We start from the raw sequence: 22,488 nt of genomic DNA on the forward strand, positions 1-22,488 counted from the left end.
GCATTCGCGTAAAACGGCTTGAAAACAAATCTCTGTACTTGACAGTATGGCTGGCGTAGAGCTCGAGGGTAAACTCATTTCTGGGGGAGCAACTATCAGGTGGAATTGCTTGAGGCGAGGGATGCAACTGACTATTTCTTAATCCGTTAAGAAACGATAGAAAGGGTGATAATATAATCACCAATTAATAATGTGCAAGAGAGTGAGGTAAGTTGCAGAAGCCTAGCACAGGGATGGATATTATAGTCAAGCTCTAGACGTATTTAAGACTCATAGATAATAGCCAGAAACTGAGGATAATCAAACAACTATCGGAATTGTTGGTGACTGTGTAATACTTCCACTAGAGGTGATTCGAGATACATATACCGAACTTTTCAAGACTTTCAGTCTCCTTAAAGTAGGTTCCACTTATGGGCAGTGATAAAGATATTAAATTCTTCTTAAACAATAGAAGGAATAGAAGTTTTGAAAATCTACAAAGTTTTGATTTCCCATTGAGCAATGCTGGTTAGGTCAGAATTTAATGAGCTTATCATACATTCCCGTTGAAAGTCAACATTCAAAGAGGAGACTTTTGTATCTTAAAACGAAAAAGAATAGCTCAGGGTATTATCGCCAGAAAACAATTTGTTAAACGCTACAATTCATACATTTTCAAAAAGTCTAGCAAATTTATTTTCTTCCAAATCAAAAAAAAAAGTCAAAACAATCAAATCCTTTTGTTCCACTGTGTTCAATGGCCACATTTGAGTGCAGTTGTATAGTTAAGAAGGTGCGTTGATGATATTAACTTGATGGGAATTTACGTCGCCGAAATGTCCAAACGGGCGTTGAAATTGCCGATGACAAGGTGAAATGTGTGCGTCTAATTAGTTATAGTCCTTAAGGATAATAAGTTGCCAAGTTGTAGGTGTTTATTAATTTCTTGAAGTGGTTTGAAAGAATTATTAACTTTGAACTAAAAAGTATTATCATGTTTTGGGCTGAAATGCAATTCAAAGGGAATCCGAAAGGATCAACAAAAACTTCTAATTAGTACATACAAAGCGAAGCCATATAATACGCCTTAACTTGTGAGTATGTGTTTGGATGTCTGGGCATGCTAAGAGATTGGGATTGGTCTGAGAGATGAGGTTGAATAGAGTGGATTGGATTGGATTCATATAGATATACTTTATTTAAAAAAAATGTCTTTTGAACCGAAATATAAATCCACAAAACTCCTGAAAATCCTACCAAAACCCCCTTTTCTGTAAAAATGTTGTTTCTTAAGAACCCATCATCAATAATAATCAAAACTAGATCCTTAAAGCTATAATAACTTTATACAAATTTCGAAAATCAGTTCATCCTTAATACACTATAACTACCAAACAACTTCTAAGTGTTCTTTTATTTTAAGCTTAACTTAACAATATGCAAGACACTTAAACTAGCCTATTCTATTTGGCCATTCAAGAATAAATACCTACAGCTACCAAACAAGGCAGTTAGTTGCATCTATTGTTCGTTCATTTAAAGCCATTCTAGACACATTCTCAGAATATCAACACAAATTATGTTAATCCTTTTGCCCCATTACAAACACCTACTATACGTAGATATAAGCACATATCAAACCTAACCTATTATATGAATATATCCGTTCTCCGCTACAATGCATGCATCTCTATGCATCTCACTCTCTTTCCATCATCATCATAAGCATCTCAACCGGATAACAATGCAAATTATGAGTAATAATAGCGGTAATAATAAACAGTAATAATAGTCCTTCTAATAATAATGTCATACAATTGACAATTGTTGTTGGTGGTAGTTAGATATAGAGCCAGCCATATTGAGATTGAAGGTGTAGGTATTGTATATCTATTATGATTGTGCAGTTTCTTGGGCTTGGGGTTTTGGATTTAAATGAAAAGGAGAATTTCAACAAAAGTCTTATAAGCAAAATGCAACTACAATATTTAAAACAGACATTTTTCAATTTAAATATGGTATGCCACAAGAGTCCATTCTTGGGCCACTTTTGTTTTTTAGGTTCTTATGATTTGTTCTTATATTCCTCTGTGCTTTCGCAACATATAAGTCGATCAAAGAAGATCACATGTAGCGGAGTAGATCAAAGAAGAGTATTGCAGATCATATCAGGGATGAGAAGACGAAATTAGAGTGAGCAAGAGAAAGGTAGAGGAAAAAACAATAGCAAACAAATGTATCTACTTTAAGCGTTTCTTTAACGTTGTTAGATGTTTTATAAGCAATTTTAAAGTTGGTATAATTCCTCTGCTCATAAGACATTTCTACAGGATGCCCTATCATCATGTGCACAAAGCAAAACATCCCCATCCTCGCAACAACATTCTGTCTCACTCTTATATCTCTTTGTAAAGCTTCTCTCACAGGTGCAATTATTACTTAGTTTAGATAGTTAAGTGTTGAACAATTGGATGATTTATTGAGTCATCGTCAGCCTACACAAATTTCAGTGTCAGTGTGGTCGTGTTAAACGTAAATGAATTTACGATCTTGAGATAATAGCCTAGAGAGAGACAGAGAGGGAGAAAGCTAGGACATCTTGAGTATACTGCATAATAATAACAAACCTGTGCCAAATGTGATTGCAGTTTTCATTATAACTACAATCCAAGCAACAACAAAAATAACAACAACAGAAACAACGATTCTACACAACAATATGGTTGGTCGTGTGTAGCCTAAGTAAGGATAAACCCGCGTTTGCTGACGATGATGGCGATGAATGCAGCGCACCAGAGGACCCATACCAAAGTATATAAAGATAAAGATATATCTCAATCGGAATGTGTGGGCGGTGGAGGTGGTTTATTTCGAAGTCAGTGACTTACTCACGGTTGGATTGTAGGTAAAGGTAAAAAGGTAATCATCATCTTGTAGCCAGGCTGTAGGAACCGACACAGTCAGTGATGGTGGTACGGATATACTCCAAAATCACGCGCTACAAAATCACCGTGTGATGATGCTGCAGCCACAGTCACCACAGCAGGGGTCGTGCAGCAACTAAACTACATGTACCGTATCCCATAACTACCTATCCAAAGCCATGATCTTAACGCTGCTGATTGAGCAATCAATCTGACAGAATTACGTCTCATAAAAGTTGAATTATTATGGCCAAATTGAGAGGAAAATGCCTCAAAGGTCGTGAACGGCTCCGTCTCCGACAGGGCCTCGGCATCGGCAGCGGCGCGCGGCGCATCGAGCACAACAACGAGCGACGGTTTGACTGATTGTGTGTGGTTGGCATCAATCAAAATAAACACCATCATCATCGACCAACATCAGATATAATTTTCTGGTGGTGGGCCAACCAAAGTATAACTAAGTATATAAAAACCGACACTTATGGTGTCGAGGCAGAGATCAAACGTTTGGGAACAAAAATACTAACTTTTGAATTAAAAGAAATCACCTAAGGCAATTGAGATTGATCGAATCGAAGAGATTGGCCAAATATGATGGATTAGAGATGAGTTATGAGATGACCCTTTTTATATTTTTATTGGCTTTCTAGACGGACAGTGTGTGAATTAAATGCTGAGAATTTTTTTCCCTTCCATCAGAAGGATTGAAATAGTATAGGAAATGAACTGATTTTGTATCCTGAATTATATGAATCAGTATCTTTTTATATGGTTTTGCTTAAAAACCATCTTCAAGTATGACAAAGTTAAGTAGTAACGATGAGGCCACAAACCTTCAAATAATTTTTCGCATTTTTATACCTAGTGTAAGTTTTGCAATGGGAAACGTTAACTAGATAAGTGTTTCCCCATTACAAATGTATAAAGGATAAATTTGAAAGGAACGTTGACACTATCCAAGTTCAAAAAATTAACTTTTTAAAAGGGTTAAAAAAAGAGGGTCAATAGGATTGGCCACATGTAAACATTTTGAAATAAATGCATAAAATGTTTACATTTTATGGTTTTCAAACATTTATTTATATATAACCGCATTTAACCGGCTTGGAAAAAAACATACAGTTTTTCTTAAATAATCATATGAATTTTGGGCCCAGTATCCAAAGCTGGTAAATGCTCGCAAGTCAATTCTTACGATCTAAGTCTATCATCATTTCTTCGTAAGACCTTGGAAAGATTGATTGATATACATTTAAGGGCAAGTATCGTTACAAGTTTCTGTCTTCGTCTCAACATGCCTAGTGTAAAGGTAAATCAGTGGAAACAGCGTTACACACCTTAGTACACACTGTCGAATATTTCCTCCATCATAATATGTATTATCGGATCGTTGTTTTCCTTGACATCGAAGGTGCCTTTTACAACGTAGACACATCTGCAATCACATCTGCACTAACATTTCTAAATATAGAGAGTTCGCTTTCGGGATCTAAGCAAGCTCTGTTATTCGCCTCAAAGCCTTGTCGCAGTAGACTAACAACAACATTGGCCACTCCGTAAGTCTTACGTATTTAGAATCATTTCCAAAGCTAATACAAGACGCTATGAAGAAGGCAAACACCAGGTGGAACAACATCACCACGTGTCAGGTCACAAAAAAACATCATCTGGCCAATACCAGATTTAAAGCGATCAAAGTACTTGCTATCTCTAAGCAGATCGCATATAAGCTCGATAATAGGTGCGTCATAACCGGACACTAAACGATCTAGATCATATAAGCATAATCAGCCTCTCGCGTTCGTTTCGTAAGGGACTCAAACTGGTTCCATTGAGCTTAGTAGGTACTTAGGTAGCCTTAATATTCAAGTGGTATCACAATGGGTCATTAAACTGGGCTAAGTGTGTCCGTTTCCATCTTGGACAGCCACTTTAACCTAACCTAACCTAACCTAGGGGCCAGGCATCACAAAGTATGGTGGCTATGGCAAAAGTTCTATATCTAATCTAACGGGGTTGGCTGCATTTTCTGTTTTTTTTTGTTAGAAAATTCAAGGCAAAAATCAAAAAATGTGTTTTTAGTATTGGCCTTTCCAGCAAACATTTATAGTTGTTACTGTTCATCGGTCCGGAAAAAAACTCCAGGTCGATTGTGTCATGGTAGGTAAAAGCCCCATGCCTCATTACACCTGTAATAGGGCTATGATATCTTGCTAAAACAAGCTGATCTTTGCTAGAGTCATGGAAATAAAAGTTCTAACCATCGGGACCGTCAAGGTTAAAATTTTAGTTCATCCGAAAAGACAACGCGTTTTCATTTGACGCTTCAAGGAACATGACTTCTTTCTAAACTCATCTGTGTGTATTTGCCTCAAAACAGGCTTCATTCCTTGAAGGCGTATATTTCTGTTCTTTCTATAGCTAACTTAGTCTAACTTAGTCTTAGTTTTAAATTTGTCCTCAAAACCCTCTTTCTCTAGAAAAAAAATTTGTATTGATCTCACTAGTAAGCTCCTGCACGGAAATATTCGCAACACCTTGACTCAAGTGACAAGCTTTTATACGCTTTTTTAATATTACATTGCTTGGTCTAAAGAAATTCCAAAGTAAACGTTTCCGGGTACATAGGTTTCACCAGTTATAAGAAGCGAATCTCGATTTCAAAACTTGTGCATCGCATCCAAATAAATCAGTTAGGTGGCGCAACAGTCCGTACAGAACTAAAGCCTAGTGACTTACAACTCCCTAAAATTTTTGTGTGCGAGTAATTTAAAGGATGGAGGGGTCCTACAGTTTCAATGCCGAATATAAATAAACGGCTTATTTAAAAAGGCACTTTCCTTGACAAGAATCACTCTTGGAAGTTTTGTTAATTTCTTGCAAGAAGCAAAGCGCGTGAAAATAAAAAACTTTTGAAAAATATGCTGGAATAAAATGTGTGCGTTTGTAGCAGTTGTGAACAAAATTTGCATTATGTCTAGAAATGAGAACATAGGGAACTGCCATTATATTTCAGGTCAAAACCATTTTTTTTGTATTATTTTCATTTTCAAAAAGTGTCAAATCATTCAAAACAGCAAAGCCAACATCTTTTAATGATGCCAAAAACACTATCTACCTACATTCGAAATAAAAATAAAACTAACTTGCAACAAGTTCCTCAACAACATTCCATACCAAGTGTATATCTTGTTACTTGTCTTCATGCCAATAATTTGTCATTTTTCTTAATCCATCGAATTTACTCGCTCCTCACACCCTTTCTCTCTGTCGCTTGGAGTGAATCGAAATAGTTAGTTAGTGGAAGTGGTGGTAAACTTTCAAAACTTTTTGGTTTGTCTGCAGAGCCTATACTTAAGTATATGACGATGATGAGTTGTCGATGTCACAGCAGCGTGCAATCGGTAGACAAATTGCATTCAGATGCTTCTATAAGTGCAGCATCACCATCATCATCAGCAGCAGAAGCAGCAACAGCAAGAGTCGGAGGCAGCTAAGCAGCATTCATCATCAGTGTAAAACCAGCTGCAGCTTCTCGGTTTTGCGGATCATGTCCAATTCCACCTCAATCCATCGATCATCGTATGGCACAATGATCTTTGAGGCATCCTCAACATGATGGTCTTAAAAAACTTGTTGTTGTTGTTGTCGTCATCGTCAGAGTCAGAGTCAGCGTCACCGTCAGCGTCAGCTTCAGCGTTAGGGACAAGCAATCCGATGAAGAATGGATTGTTGTCAGTTGCCTGATTCGCAGCAGCCATCAGTGAGCTGTGTCCTAAAGACAATTCCATGTTTGCATTTCGCAACCAATCATCCATTAAATACATCAAAGAGTTTTGAGCTCTCTTCTTCTTTCTTCCAACCAAATGATTCACTCCATCCATCCCTCCATACTCCATGTTCATGAGTATACTGGGGCTGGCCTGATGGTTGTGATGAAGTGTGTCCTGTTTTGCTGCCCATGCCGAGATATGGTGTGCCCCGACATGGTTGTCACTTGGTCGCATTGCCCGGTGACAGGAATTGATTTCAATTTCACGTTTCAAAGAATAAAATAAATTCATATAAGAAAATATTTATTTTTTAGTTTTGCTTTCGCTAAAGAACGAAGCATCTTCTTTGGCCCCTTTTTGTTGTATAAGTTTGAGTACTCCGAATATATTGAAGAGGCCAACCGCAGTGCCAGTTGCTGTGTCCATCATTGCGGGATTTATTTTCGGGGTGGACGGACACATCACACACTCATGAAAGTGTCACTCGCTGTATTGTGCTTGTTTGAATGTGATATGTCATTTGTATTTGTGTTTGACTGACTGGCACTATATAGCTGGCTCTGGCATTTGAGCACTCAGCACTCAGGACTGGGCACTGGCTGGGCCAAGCCTGATGGCAAATGTATCTCAAAAGATGTGTGACATCGGAATGTGATTAATTCCTGACGAAGTGAAGAACGATTTCTTTTTTTTCTTCGTTTATTCTTGCTTCCCAGAAGGAATATTTGTACGTAGGTATATGTTAAGGGTTGAGGTGACGGACGAGGTGTCATCGTGAGAAAAGATGCAAATTAGCCCATGGAAGTAAACAAACTGGTTTGAACGAAGCACATACTTATGTTTGATACATCAAGATTTAGTGGGTATGTCACTCAGAAAGGCATGCAGCGAATTCATTTACGTTTAATGGTGCAAAAGATCTGAGAAGGGAAATTGTTCAATGCATTTCCTGGATCATCAGTTGGTTTACTCAGAATGTACACCAGTTATTCGGTTGATTTTTGTATTGTAGCTTTTAAGCTCTTTGAAATATTGAACACATTCCATAATCAGCGGGTTGAAGAATACAACTATAAAAGTGTGGTGGAAATTAAAAGAGCCTTTACCGATCATTACTCTATATCTAAAGATTATAGAAACACATAATCTTACAAATTCAATATGAAGGCATTGTTGACCTCGGGATTCAAAATGAGAAAAAAAAGAGGCTGGAATGCGACCCACACTGATAGGTAGGTAGGTAGGTAGGTAGGTAGAAATGGCGATCTCAAGTCAACCTAGCCTGAGATCCAATTAGCGCTGTAGTGCGCCGTTTTGATACCAAAAACTCGTTTGACCTTTGATTGAAAGGGATAGATTTATAGAGAAGCTTCATAGCTAGCCATTTTGTCGCATTGAGAAAAAAGATAAGGTCTCTAATCTTTGTCTCAGATAGATCATCAAGTTCGTGAAAGAATGCTTATCCAAAGTATTTTATTCTAGTGTTTGCCAAAGCAGAACATTTGCAGAGGAAATGGATTATCGTTTCACTTTCTCTTTGGTCACTACAACTACGGCAAAAGGTGTTGTAAGAGATACCAAACTTCTCTGCATGAAATCCTATAGGCCAATGTCCTATACAAACCGCAACAATCCTGGCTATGTCTTGCCTTGGCCTGCATAGAAGATCGTTTGTACGCGTTTTATTATAGGTGGGACGTATCTTCCTAGATATAATGCTGTTGGGTAAATTGCTCCACCTTCGGTTTGATTCAGTTTGGTAGATAGAAAAGATTTTACCCTTCATAGTACCAAGAGGAATGTTAACCAATACAACCGATTAACCGATCCTTGCCTGGCTAGCTCGTCAGCCCGTTCATTTCCCACCATACCACTAAGGCTCGCAACCCAGATCAGGGTGACACCGAGGTTAATATTCAGGCTCGCAAGCTCATCGCGACAAACGCTAGCAAAGTCAGGAAGCCTAAAGGATTTGGCTACATTTAGGGACTCAGAAAAGATCCCAGAACCAACTCCGCACTCCATCTTTGAGCCGTCAGTAAAGATGGTTGTGTGGAAACCTAACGACACGATGTCATCCTCCCAATCTTCTCTCGATGGGAAAATAACCTTAAAAACCCTTACTAAGGTTCAAAGTAGGAGTGCAGTAGTCAGTGTCTACCGAGATAATATCTGAGGGAATCAATTTCGTAGTGTTGCTGTGACCATAAGGTTTTGACAACCAGCTATTTGATTCCTACAGCCTAATAGCGCTGCAGGAAACTATGTATTTAATAAAAAGGTCGATTGGTAGAAGATCCAAAATAACGTTTAAGGCGTCCGTTGGGCAAGTACGCATGGCCCCTGTGGTGCCCACGCAAGCTGTTCTCTGAACCTTCTTTAGCTTATTAATATTATAGGCTTTGCTAAGAGCAGGCCACCACACAATCGAACCATCTGTTAAAATTGGACGTACTACGGCTGTGTACTTCCATAAAATCATCTTCGACTGAAGTCCCCACTTTTTGCCAAAAGTTTTGCTGCAGGCGTAGAAGGCAACACAGGCCTTCTTAACCCGTACGTCAATATTTAGTTTCCAGTTTAGTTTAGGGTCGAGTATAACTCCCAAATATCTTGCACTGGAAGACAATGATAGGATTTTACCGTTAAGTCGAGGTAGCGTGAAGGGCGGTACTTTAGTTTTGGTGGTAAAGAGCAACAGTTCAGTTTTACTTTGGAAAACTCCTAGTCCACACCTCGTGGCCCAGTTGCTAATTTTCTTCAAAGCTGACTCCGTGATTTCACCAACCACAGAGGTGTACTTTCCTGACACCAATAGCACCAAATCATCCGCATAGGCTACCGCCTTCACTCCACATCTCTCTAATTAAACGAGAATTGTATCCATGATCAAAAACCATAGAAGATGCGAAAGGAACCCACCCTGGGATGTTCCCTTACTCACGTGTTTTGTTGCGATTGTATTGCCTAGAGTGGCTCGAATCTTCCTTCCACTGAGCATGGAAATAATCCATTCTCGAATGAAGTCTTCTACACCGAACTTAACGAGTGATTCTTCTATGAATTCGGTAAGGACGTTGTTAAAAGCACCTTCTATGTCTAGGAAGGTGGCAAGAGTAAATTTTGTATAATGGATTGTTTGTTCTACAGTACGCACTACCCACAATGATAACTTCCCATCCCGCCTGTCGATTTGTCTTGCTTAAAAGTTAGTAGGTTTTCGTCTTGGGTTAAAAAAGTTTAGTTGAATTATTCTTACAAATTTTAAAATTACCAACAATATTTTTCAAATAAAGAAATAGTTAAGTTTGAAAATCTAGTTTTCTTACATAGATTTTTTGTCGAAAACAAATTTTTATCAATTTAAGTAGAAATTGGACGAATAAAATTAATTTGAGAAATATCAAGAACCGAACATTAATTATTACCAAATTTGCGTACTATTTCTTGGAGATTTTATTTAAAAAAAAAAAAAAAAAACAGACAAAAGTAGTTTAAGATATTTATTTAAGATATTTGAGCCGAAAATCAATTTTTACCAACTTTTATAATTTTTTTTATAAATGTTAAAAACAATATTTCGTATAAGTTAAAATTAGTTAGAATCCATAATCTAAAATTTTTGAAAAGATATTTGCGTCGAAAATCAATTTTTACCAACTTTTGTTAAATTTTCTTTTAAGTTTTGATTTTTTTGTAAAAAAACTTTCAATGCGATTTTTCTCAAAATTTTACCAGATGTTAAAAACGTTATTTTTCGTTGCACAAAATTGTTTTGGAGATAAATTCATTTTGTGTTCGTAAAATTTTTGAGATGACAATTTTTTTTTAGTTTTTTTGATTTATAAAAAAAAACGTTAATTGAATTTTTTTCAAAAAATATATTTGTTTCAAGTCTCTAGCGTTTTTGGCTCGTAAGATATTTAGGGTTAACCAACGTTTTTACCTTTTTTTAAACTGTTATGGTAAAAAAACACCTACGCAATTTTCTTGAGATGCCTTTCTACATTTGTTTGTCTTAGGAGAGAGCTACGTTAAGGCGAGAGTTGTAGCTCAAAATAAGGTGACTCTGTTAAAGACTTACGCTTTAACAGATCATTTTACGAGAAACGCCTATTTTGGAGATCTTGGAACTTACAATAGTAAATAAATTAAAATAAATAAAAATTAATTAATAATCTTACAACTCTCAACCATTACTCTTTAAGAGGACTTGTCAGATTCTCGCAAGCGACAGTATCAGTGAAAATGCAGGGATTGAACGAAAGACCTCTGGCATGACAATCTTACGTGCTAACCATCGAGCAACTAAGAAGCGAATGAGTTTTTTTTAATTAGATGAAAGCTCTGGCGATGATGCGAAATATTTTACAGATCAAACCTTTGTTCCACAACAAGTTTATTGAAAGGCTTGATTGACTTGTTGATGGAACAATTCAGCTCTATTCCGCGGCTACCGATGTTCTTTATGGAAAAACTTAAACTTACTTAAGACACTAACATGTATTAACAATTGATAAAAGTAGATTCCACAAACTTTTACATAAAAAGCACAATCGAACTGTCGAACTCGATAAAATATTCTTTCCCCCTTTTACTTCTGATGAATATTCTTTTCTATATCTACCACAAATATTAAGCTCTATCCTGTATATCTTTTCCCTCAAACTTACACAAACTCTTTACATACAAACATATATATGAATTAAATATATATGTACGTCCATTTGATTGACATCAAGTAAAGTCAATTAAGAAAGTCAATCAATGTCTTTCATCTATTGAAGAATTACACAGACTAACTTACTACAACGACTACTACTATTCTTCTTCACCCTTATCCCTCACAAGGATAAAAAGGACGATGATTGAAAGGTAAAGGGGCGCAGGCTTAAAAAGAAATATAAAAATAACACAGGATGAATATAAAAACTTTTTAACTTTTTTTTTTATTTTGTCGGATCGACGAACTTTACTCAAACTCTGTACTCTTTTAAATGATGATGGTCAGTCACTCAGTCAGTCATTCTTATACTTATTTCATCAATGTCTATCTTCTAACTGTGTGTGAAGAATGCCAGCGGTTTTTCTTGTTCAATGTTTTTATAACACTGTCCAAAATTTTGCAGGTAAATTCTTATATTTTATTGAAAAGATGTAAATTGGTCAAATGTATTCATTTTTAATTTTATAAGAAACAAGAACTACAATTTTAATGCAATTAAGTTTGGATTGAATACACTATTTGGCACATTTTGTTTTTGGAGTAAGCCTATTTATTATGATTTGGAAAAACCAAACTGAAGTGATAGCTGTCTAAAAGACCAACTTCGAAAAAAACAACCTTTATATAAATATTTCAAATCGGGACATAAATAGAATCTATATGGAACGTGAATTTGAATGAGCTTCATGTTTAGGAAACCTTAAAAACACAATCTGAATTATGATTTTTTAAGACCTGCTCACTTTATACCGTGTAGCTTGCATTGATTCACAAATACAATTGAAAATAATGACGTCTTTTTCTCTGAAAGTTCTGACACAGAACACTCCCGATCCGATTTTTTTATTTTGTTCATCATTTTACCTCCCTTCCAACCCACTACCATCACTACTAGGAGCCATTTTTATCGCTACAAGACAAGAATTAATTAACATCAAGAAATCTAAGGCGAGAGGGCAAGTTATATACAAAAAGAAAAAATTGTTAAAAGGATAAAAACAGTGAAAACTCCGCACTTTTCTCAATTTTCTTTTTTATTGTTTTTCCATCTAAGAAAAGACAAAAAAAATTATCGACTTGAAGGCGTCGATTTGATCCAAGGTGGCGGTGATGATGGTTTCGTCTGCATCATAAGGTAGCCTATAGGACTACCTATACTTAGCACCTCGCTCTTCGTCTCTTTTTTTTCTTAACGTAGATGATTTTAAGGAATCCTGTCGACAGTGATTGAAAGTTATTTGACATGTAAATATCAACTCAAGAAGTAGATCCGCATCAGGATTAAAACTTCTTTCTATGTTTGGCGACGAACGGCACTGCGGCGACGAGGAAGACGAGTCACGTCAAATTAAGGGAACTTGCCAGGATTCGTTTGTTCTTCTTTTGGGTCTCTTTCATTTGGATGGCCGTTCTAAAGGGTCGGCTGATGAAATGACTTTGGTGAATGGAAGGTGGGGGGGGGGGGTAAGCAATGCATATATAAACGATAAGGACAGAAGTTCTAAAATGTAGGATTATAATTGCAGATATTGGCGGGTGTTAGAGGGATTTTCAATCAGACTTATGCGAAAAATCATTCTGCAGTGCTTGTCCTTTCTCATCAGTCATATTGCGCTGGCTGGACTTTTTCCTCAGGACATTGCCGCCATCAACCAACGACGACGGTAGAAAGGCAGCAAAAAAAAAACAAGATTCCCTGGAGACGAAGTGTCCACACTCAGATTTCTTAATGTTGACTAATTAATACGAGCAACTCACACACACACACATAAATATACACATCCTGATGGTACAAAATCTTAGGGTAGGTATATGCATGTAGGTAAGGCTTGATAGAGAGGGTGGATGGGATGTTGAGTTATTATGAATTATGAAAGTTTTCACCACGTTTATGGATGTCTGGTCCTGGTCGCTCACTCATCATAGTTCGCACTGCAAAAGATAACGGTAGATATATTATGTGGAGTGTGTTAAGGAGGAGTAGGAGGAAGGAGTACATGAGGATGATGACTCCTTGGACTTCTGGTCCTGTTTTCTATCTACATGCTGGGATGATGAGAACGGAATACTAATAATAAGTAAATGATTAATAATAATAATTCATTCGGGATACATAGCATCGCATCGCATCGCTTCGCAGTGAGATGTCCTAATTGGAATTGATTAGATTCCTCTATCCATGGTGCAAATGTATAATAATTTTATATCGCCATATTCTTGTCTGTAGGTGGGTATTTCTAGCTTAAGGTACATTTAGATATCCTTTTTGATCGATTGCAATGCGCTGATGGGGAACAAAACTTAAAGCAAAAAAAAAACAACACTCAATACCTAGACTCACTCCTATTGTTAAATATATGTAAATACATAAATCTGGTCCCTGGACAGGGATTTCTTGTGTCAAAAAACTTAAGTCGAATGCATAATTACTGGGCTACCTATACCTACTCCATATCTTACTTGTGAATGTTTTAATCAGAAGCACGATGGAAGGAATATAATTGATTGGAGAACACATATACATATACTCGTACATATAAAGAAAAAAACATCTAAAGTGAAATATGTATGTATGTATAGGAAGTATAGGATATTGATTAAGAAGATTTATTTTCGAGATATCCTTGAAGAGAAATTCGTGATTTTAGTGTGAAGTGTTTATGGGACGGGAATCACCTGGATTGTGAATGATAATAAGCACTTAATTAGCGTGGGTATGATGCTTAGGGGCGTATGTTTTATATATTTCTGGTTATAGATGCCTACCCTGCCTACCTTTAATGAGTGGTTAGCAATTTGGCACTTTTGTGTGAGGAAAGAATTTGACTTATGAGAGATAATTACTAGATTTAGTGAAGGATGAGAGATGAAAATATGTTGTAGGTAGCCAAGCTGTACTAGAAATTGAGACTGAATAACAAATGTTTTATGTGTAGTATCGTCTTATTTTAGGGAATTCTATCTCTGGTAGTTTTGAATGATTATCCCATTATTTATTATCATAACTCAATGGGGATTTATACCTGGGTGGTCAGGGTGTATACACCAATAAACTTAACAAGTTATTTTTATTAAGGTTTGTATAGCCAGCAAGCAAAAAGATTGCAACTTTCCAATAGACACTTAAAAAAACACAAACAATCGAAGAAACTTTCACATAGATAACTACTAAAACCCACCTAAATCCTCATCGTGTCGTTCGAAACTCTCAGTCAAAAATGTATTATCATCTATGAACACAAATTCAGATGAATAAATCCATCTACGTAAATTTATAGATACTCCTCTGCGCGTTTGAAAGAACCAGACATTCTCAGGGTATAGTCATCTGTCATCTTGGTGCACTTTCTCACTGCATCTGTCAACTGAGTGCCAATTTGCTCTTCGCTATATTGTCAGTCGCATCTCGATGCTATCAATCATAATAAAATGCGATTTCCTTTCACAAGTTTTGAACATTGAAGCACCACTATTCCGATGACGAGTGCGGTCTTGTGTCACACTCAAGTTATCCACATATAAGTTTCTTTATAGTGCCACGGAATTGTTGGATATTTAACTTTAGTTACTGAATGATTCATAAAAATAAGTTTGGTTAGGAACAAGTTCCGTTCTTGTGTCCAGTGGGAAATTAGCAATTGATGATGTGTAGAGAGATACGGTCTTGAATTATTATTTATATATAGAGCGTTGTTGCTTGGATTGAGTCTTAAAGTTTATCTTTATACAATAGTAGTAGACACAAAATAAAAGCAAAGGACCAAGACCCCAATAACATAGTTTATAGATAATTATTTCTTTATTCAAAGGTTAGTAAATATTTTTAATTTTTTCCTGAACTTATAAACGAGCATCTAGTTGGTTCTTATAAACTACGGAACGATGGTCTTTAAAATTTGCATCAGCACGAATTCAAAGTGAAACAAAAATTGTAGAATTTGTCACCATAAGATCAAATCACCTTATCTTAGGTATACTTAGACAAAAATAACCTATTTCCTTTAAGATCCTGTCATTTTGTATTCGATTCAAAATAAAAATCAACTGACACACTGGCAAAGTTGTTTAATTTTTGAAAGCTGATCTCTTCTTGTCTCAGTCCAAAATGTGTCTTTAACGATTAGATTTCCGGTTAGTAGCACACACGTATTCTTATACTTGCCACAAAATTATGGGCAAAGAATAAACCACCACCACACCGCGTACCGTCACCGTCATTATCATCACTATAATCATCATCATCATCATCATGAGCACAATACAGCACCAGCAGGGCAGCACAGGTAGGCAACCAAATCAGAAATGTTTTTGGTAAAAAAATCTACCGACAGCAGTAGTCAGTCCTTCAACATAACCAAAACCAAAACTAAACAGCTACCAGCCGTAGCCGTAATATGATATTCGTTTGTCAAATGTTATGAAGTTATTTCTTTGAGTTGGGACTTGCAAGCAAACACAAGAAATAATATCAAAATCTATTGACTTGGCTCGAACTAAAAAAAAAAGAACGAAAAAATCAAACCCAAAATCATTCAACAAAAATACTGCCGCACACACAAATTAATTTGAGCCCACAAGTTTGCCCATAAAGGCGAATTAACAGTCAAGGCGTCAAACAACACCGCTACCGGAGTTGATTATCGAACACGAAGACGGAGATGACTCTAACTCCGGCTACTGTTTAATCATCACGAGCGACGGAGACGGTTTTTGTTTTTGGCATTTTTTCCAGTTGATAGAATGTCGGCGTTAAAAGATGGAAATGTTTAATCAAAATTGACCGAGCGAAAAAGATGCACACAATTTTGGTTTTGATTTGTGATGACACATTTCCTTGGCTAAACAGAACGTTCAGTGATTTCTTTTGACGTTTCGGTCTCGTACCAAACCTAAGAAGTTTGAAAGAGTCCTTCAAGTCAGAAGTAACGAACAACACAAAACACTCTCTACAGTGATGATGCTTCTGCTTAAATACCCGCCGCCGCCGCTGGTTAATCTTTTTCATCCTGGCTGTGAGTGGGGGTGAAAAATTAACATTGCATTCATCCCTCTCCACCAGACGAAGAACATTGCACAGTCACCAACAATGTCGCGTCTTCGTCGTCATCGTCATCGTCTGTTGTTGCGAAGGGTGTATTTATTACGTGAGTGATTTTTTACGTCTTCTGTGATATGATTGACAGCCAGGTTGTGGAAATGGAGCAAAGTTGTTGCCCGCGCCATCTACTCCGCACCTCACGGTACAAAAACATGAATCCTGAAGGAGAAAGCAACAAACCAAAAAAAAAAAAACAGAAAAATAGCAAATGACGAAGAAGAGAATAAATGATTAAGTCAAAGTTGTCATTCATGTCAAATTGACGAATAGACGATGCCAATACAGGAAGAGAGAGAGAGAGTGAAGCAGGCGACCGACGCGGGTGTAAGAAGGTAGTGCAAAAAAGCGGAAATAATGTCATGTCCTGGACGCTGATGTAATACAATTTTTTCCTGGTTGCGAATGAGTGGTAATTACGCAAGCGGATATTAATAGAATCCTGTCTGATGGTTTCGAACTTGTTGGGAGTTTTTTCTGTTTCCATTTTTGACTGACGTATGTCAAAAAATCATGTCCCTTGATAGACTATGTTCGGAGCTGGCTGTTTGGAACGTGATTTGAATTATATTTTTTCTTAATTCAATTTGTCTATGGGGGAGCTCTTCATATACCTGTTGTGGAAAATGTGGGCGGAAAAATTAATAGAGTTATCTGGAAGGCAAACTTTTTGGCTAGGGACATAGTGTGATCTAATATAGAACATACATTACATTTCAGAAGTGGGAAACAATTGGTTTTCGAATATCAAAACATCGATACGTTCATCTAAAACTTATTAAATGAAACATAAAGAATTTGGTTGTATCTACTTTCTCAAATTTATTTTAACTTTTCAAAACTGTCAAAAACAATCGACATTATCTAGACTCATATCTGTGCTTAACTATACACGGACTTCAAACAAAATGTTGTGCATTTTCTATTCAAAGGATTTACATATACGTATAGATTCATAAGGAAGCAAAGGATTTATTCAAAAATTTCAATACTTCATTCATAAACAGTCCATCGTTTGTCTGTAACGCAGTAGTGCACAGAAATTTATTGAGTGAGTGAGTCCAAATTGAAGGTACTCGACTCATATACAATTCGTATTGGTTTATAGGAGTTAGAATAAAGTCTTCATTTAGTCAAGTGGAATCGACTAAATTATGATGCAAAAAGGCCTTAACCAAATCTAATCTATAGAGTAGCATTTTGTTTTTAAGGCTTTGATGATTATGTACTAATATGAGAGAATACATACATTTGTATATGAAAGGCTTAGATGCATCATTATCGTCATCATCATAAATGCATAGATTGAACCATCATCACTAAAACATGATACAAAACAAGTGAAATCTTTGCATTGCTTTTGATAGAAAACAAGCGTTCATAATGCCCCTGTAGATAGTCATCATCATCATTGTTATCAACATCACCATCACAGAATACCATCACATCATCCAAAATCATCTGTGATATTTTAGAACAGTATCAAGTTTCAAAAATTCTACAAAGTTGCAAGAGAATTGGCATCCGTACGTACCAACATACATAAGTAATGGGAGTTACCCTTTATTAGCTTGAAATCAAAGTCTATTTTTCCACTGCATTTAATCAACACTGAGCGAAAATCAATTTTCAATTAAGTTGAACAATTTATTGCTGAAGTGCAACAGTAGGGGAAGAAAGAATTCAAACAGAAATAAAATATCGAAATAAGGAAGTTGATTTTGGAAAAAAGAAGAGATTCAAGAATATGGTATGCTACGAGATATATAGGTGATACGACTTTAACCGTCTAAACAACGAGCTACAAAAAAAGAATCACTGAGTTCAAAAGTGATTCATTTAGTAGATTTTTAAAAATTTGTACGACTCTACAGAATACCCTTTTAAAAATTGAGCAAAGACCCCGTGAACACGAAACTCGCCTTCTAAATCTTAAGATAACAAATGGATCGGAAACCCCAAACCAAAAGCTGATCTTTTTGTTGAACATCTCTCGAATGTTTTTTTAATAATTACGAGCAAATATACGACTACAAATTCCTAAAAGTTAGTTGACAAGAACGACGAATGTAAAATTCTTTTTGTCAGGCTTAAAGAAGTAAGAAGCATCAACTATGTGCCAACATAAGTTATCTTATACAAATCAATTCAACACGGTACGATCTTATCACTGCTCAAGATATCAAAAAAATACCTTCGATAGCCTTCAAAATAATTCCAATTTATAATAAACGCATGCCTTGAACTAAAATTGTTACCACATCATTGTAAAATTGCAAAAGTCTTTGTTATACATATACAAGTTCTGCCACCAACAGAACGTCAAAAGTTTTCGAAAAACTACTATTTAAATGGAACAGCAAAATATGAGAAGAAAGAACAATATTTTTGAACCATTTGAGTTTAGAAATAAACATTGCACGGTAGACCAAGTGTGGTTAAAAAGACGATTGAAGAAAATTAAGGTTGCAATATTCTTAGATGTTGCTCAAGCTTGTGACAAGATTCGGCACTTGGTACTTGATTACAAACGGCTTAGGGACCTTCCCAAGCAGTACTACGAAATACTAAATTCTTCTGTTACGAAGCGACTCTTTCGTGTACGGTACGCCAGCAAAATTAATGGGAAGTAAAGTAAATTGAAGCAGGTGTATCACAAACAAGTTTCCTAGGGCCATCCTTGTATCTGTTATGTGCAAGGGAAATTTCAGTGGGTCCTAACGCTTACAAAGCCACCTTTGCCCACTTTGCTGAAAATACTGAAATATTGAAGTATTACAGCTATAAACTTCGTCTAAATTGAATTTAAAATTAGGAAAGAAAAATCATTTGTCGATCTTTTATTGGTCCTGATATAATAAAAAATTAAAAAATATAATACAAAATTTCAAGATGGAGTTTGAATAAACCTACAGTTACGAGCAGAATTGGTCAAATGTTTGTATCATTTAAATAATTATTATTAGATAAAATTTGGTTTTTATTTTGATAACGTTGATTACAATTTGTTTATGAAGTTTACAAACAAAAACCATGGCTTCACTGCCGTCTGTTTAGTTGTCAAATCATAAAAAAGATAACATAGCTTAATAATATTTTTAAAAACTTTCATTTATAATTCTACTTCTATAGAGAAGAGCTAGCCTGCAGAATTGATATGATTTTTTAACTTCCATAATGATAAGCAAGAGTATAACTTGATTTTGCATCAGTATTTCGCTACCAGCATTCCTTCTTATTTCTTTAAGAACTGGACATCTTCCAACAAAGTGTAAAACATCCTACCTTTCCTTTAAATTGCACAAAGAGCATATAAATGGTAAGTCATCTCTATGAGGTATGAAATTCAGCTCCTCTCAATTTAACAATCATTTAGTTGACAGTAGAGCTGTCTGTATATAAATCCTGTGGCGTTATTCAAGTATTTCTCTTGTTGTTTTGTGTCCACTGCGGAAATGAGCTGGTATAAAGAAGCTTTTAAATCGTCCTAATTATTACACATTCGCTTGCCAAATTTATCCAATCATCACACCATTTTGTTTTGGTTTGTATTATTTGAAGCGCGGCTATCTTTGGAAGCCTATTATTGCTCATCATAATAACTCTGAAGATGCAATCGACTTGCATTTTTAGGGTTCGTATGAACAAAGGTGATAATCCTGATTCCAACATGATAACATAGTTGGGTGTATTTGATGGCAGTCTAAAAATTCGCTTAATAAAGTATCGGAGAAGTTTCTTAACTAAAAAAAAAAGCGTAAAACGTGACAGACTCGTGCTATACTTTTGTTAGAAAAACATTTTTTTAAGTTGCAATAATTGCAAACTTAGCCTTAACTAGTTTCTAGATGAATTTCCATGCTCAGATTTTTCGTTAAGTGAACTGCAAGATATTTGAATTCCTTGACAACTTCAATGACATCTCCATTATAGAACCATTTTTCTTTCGCTGAATTGCGGCCTCCTCCTCGTTTAAAAATCAAAATTTTGGACTTACTAAGATTCACAATCAAACTCCAAAACAATATCGACACAGGCGGTGTATCATTAACTGCAATGATTCAGCGAAATCTATGCCACCTGGTAAGAGGCCTGTAAAATCTTCAATAAACAAGACGAATAGACTCGGACTCAATGTGCCCGATTGTGTTTTAAGCCCTCTCGACAACTTTTCTCCATTCCACACCTTAGCAATTGTATCTGCATATAGATTCTGTAAAACTCTTTCGAACTTCCATGACAATTCGTCACTAAGCAGCTTGTAGATAAGCGCATGTCTTTCGATCATATCAAATGCAGATTTAAAGTCAACGAAAAACGTATAAAGCTTCTCGTCCTTATTCAGGAATGTTTCTGCGATACTTTTAAGTGTAAAAATGTGGTTAACCGTCAAATAACCTGTCTTAAAGCCTGCTTAAAACTCCTTTAAGAGCTTGTTGTCTTCTATTCATTTCTTTAAACGTTTTTGCAAAATCAGCGTGAATATTTTATATGAAGCATTTAGAAAGGATATTCCTCTAAAATTAGACAAATCGGCCAAGCACCCTTTCTTATGAATCGGGAAAATTTTGGAGTCCTTAGATTCTAGTGGTATCATTCTTGTTTCCATGACGTTGTCGTATATAGTTGTCAGTCGGTTGATTAGCTCTGCTGTGCCATCTTTAAGTTCCATTACAGCCTATACTAAAATGGATTGAAAACTTTGTTGCGTTCAGCTGCTTTCACAGGTTCACAATTTCTTTGACTCAGCAGTGAGATATCAATTGATATTTCATCTCGATCGTAGGTTTCCATTTCAGTGTTGGTAGGGAATTTATAACCTTGGACTCCTGAGCTTCTCTGGAAATCAGTCCGAACGTTATTATCTTAGCTGTTACACTTATTCTTAAGTATAAGATATAATTTTTAACAGAAGATAATCAATTCTTTTTAAAAGCTTTTCGAATCAACAATTATTATAACTAGGAATATATTTTAAACTTTGAAGGTCGTTTTTGCCAATTTTTAAAATTTTTATTTTTTTTGTATTACGATTGAATCTTTATGTTCTTTTTGCGCTGACCTAATTTAGTTATCATTTATCAAAATTGGTAAGAAATTTTGGATCCTGGCCAGTGGCGTGTAGTAATCTGCATATATTACGAATATCTTAACTGTAGGTAACTCATAAAGCTCTTCGCGTAAAAACAAACAGGAGGAAGAGCAGTTCCTAGAAACTGATTAAACTGAAGTATATGATTACAACGCTGAAGAAAAAGAAACACATTAAGACTGCCTAAATGCCAAAGAATGATTTTTCATTCATTGTTAATCATAATCGAAGGGAGCATATACAAAGCAACTGGAATCTCTTATTTAAGTACCATTTAGGTTAAAATAATAGTGTAAACAGGTTTGTAAAGACTACAGGCACTAGCCAACATGAAAAACCTGATTTTTAATTTTTAAAACTGTGTTTTTTGTCGACTTTAATACCACACAAAATTTGTTTAACTACAATAAGTTTAAGTCAGAGTTGTATCAGAAAGCACATGATCCAATTTATTGCATTTTATAAGCATAACCAAACATTTCAAGCCTGTTCAAATAATTTTCCTATAATAATTCATTGACAAAAAAATCTAATCCACCCAGGTATCAGCACCTGCAAACCTAAATCCCCAAAACACCTAACACTTTAAGTGGAATCAGTTAAAAGTAGAGACACAAAAAAAAAGAATCTCCGTAACTCGATACATATTCCGATCCCGAACCACAGACACGGAAAAAATAAAACACCATTTCACTCTAAACCTATTAACCTCGTTGCCACCATAGCACTCGGGTATAACATCGAAATGTGACCTTCAAAAATGCGCTCTACACGGTTCTATACACAGCCAACCAACCGACCTTCCTCTCTACCCGCCTCCCTACCTGATTTCCCATCCTCCCAGAAGTCTGAAAGCGCAGAGGCATATGTAATTCAAACACTATGAACGTTTCCTC

Source organism: Eupeodes corollae, chromosome 1 (genome assembly GCF_945859685.1).
Source record: "Eupeodes corollae chromosome 1, idEupCoro1.1, whole genome shotgun sequence".
In the NCBI taxonomy this organism is placed as follows: Eukaryota; Metazoa; Arthropoda; class Insecta; order Diptera; family Syrphidae; genus Eupeodes; species Eupeodes corollae.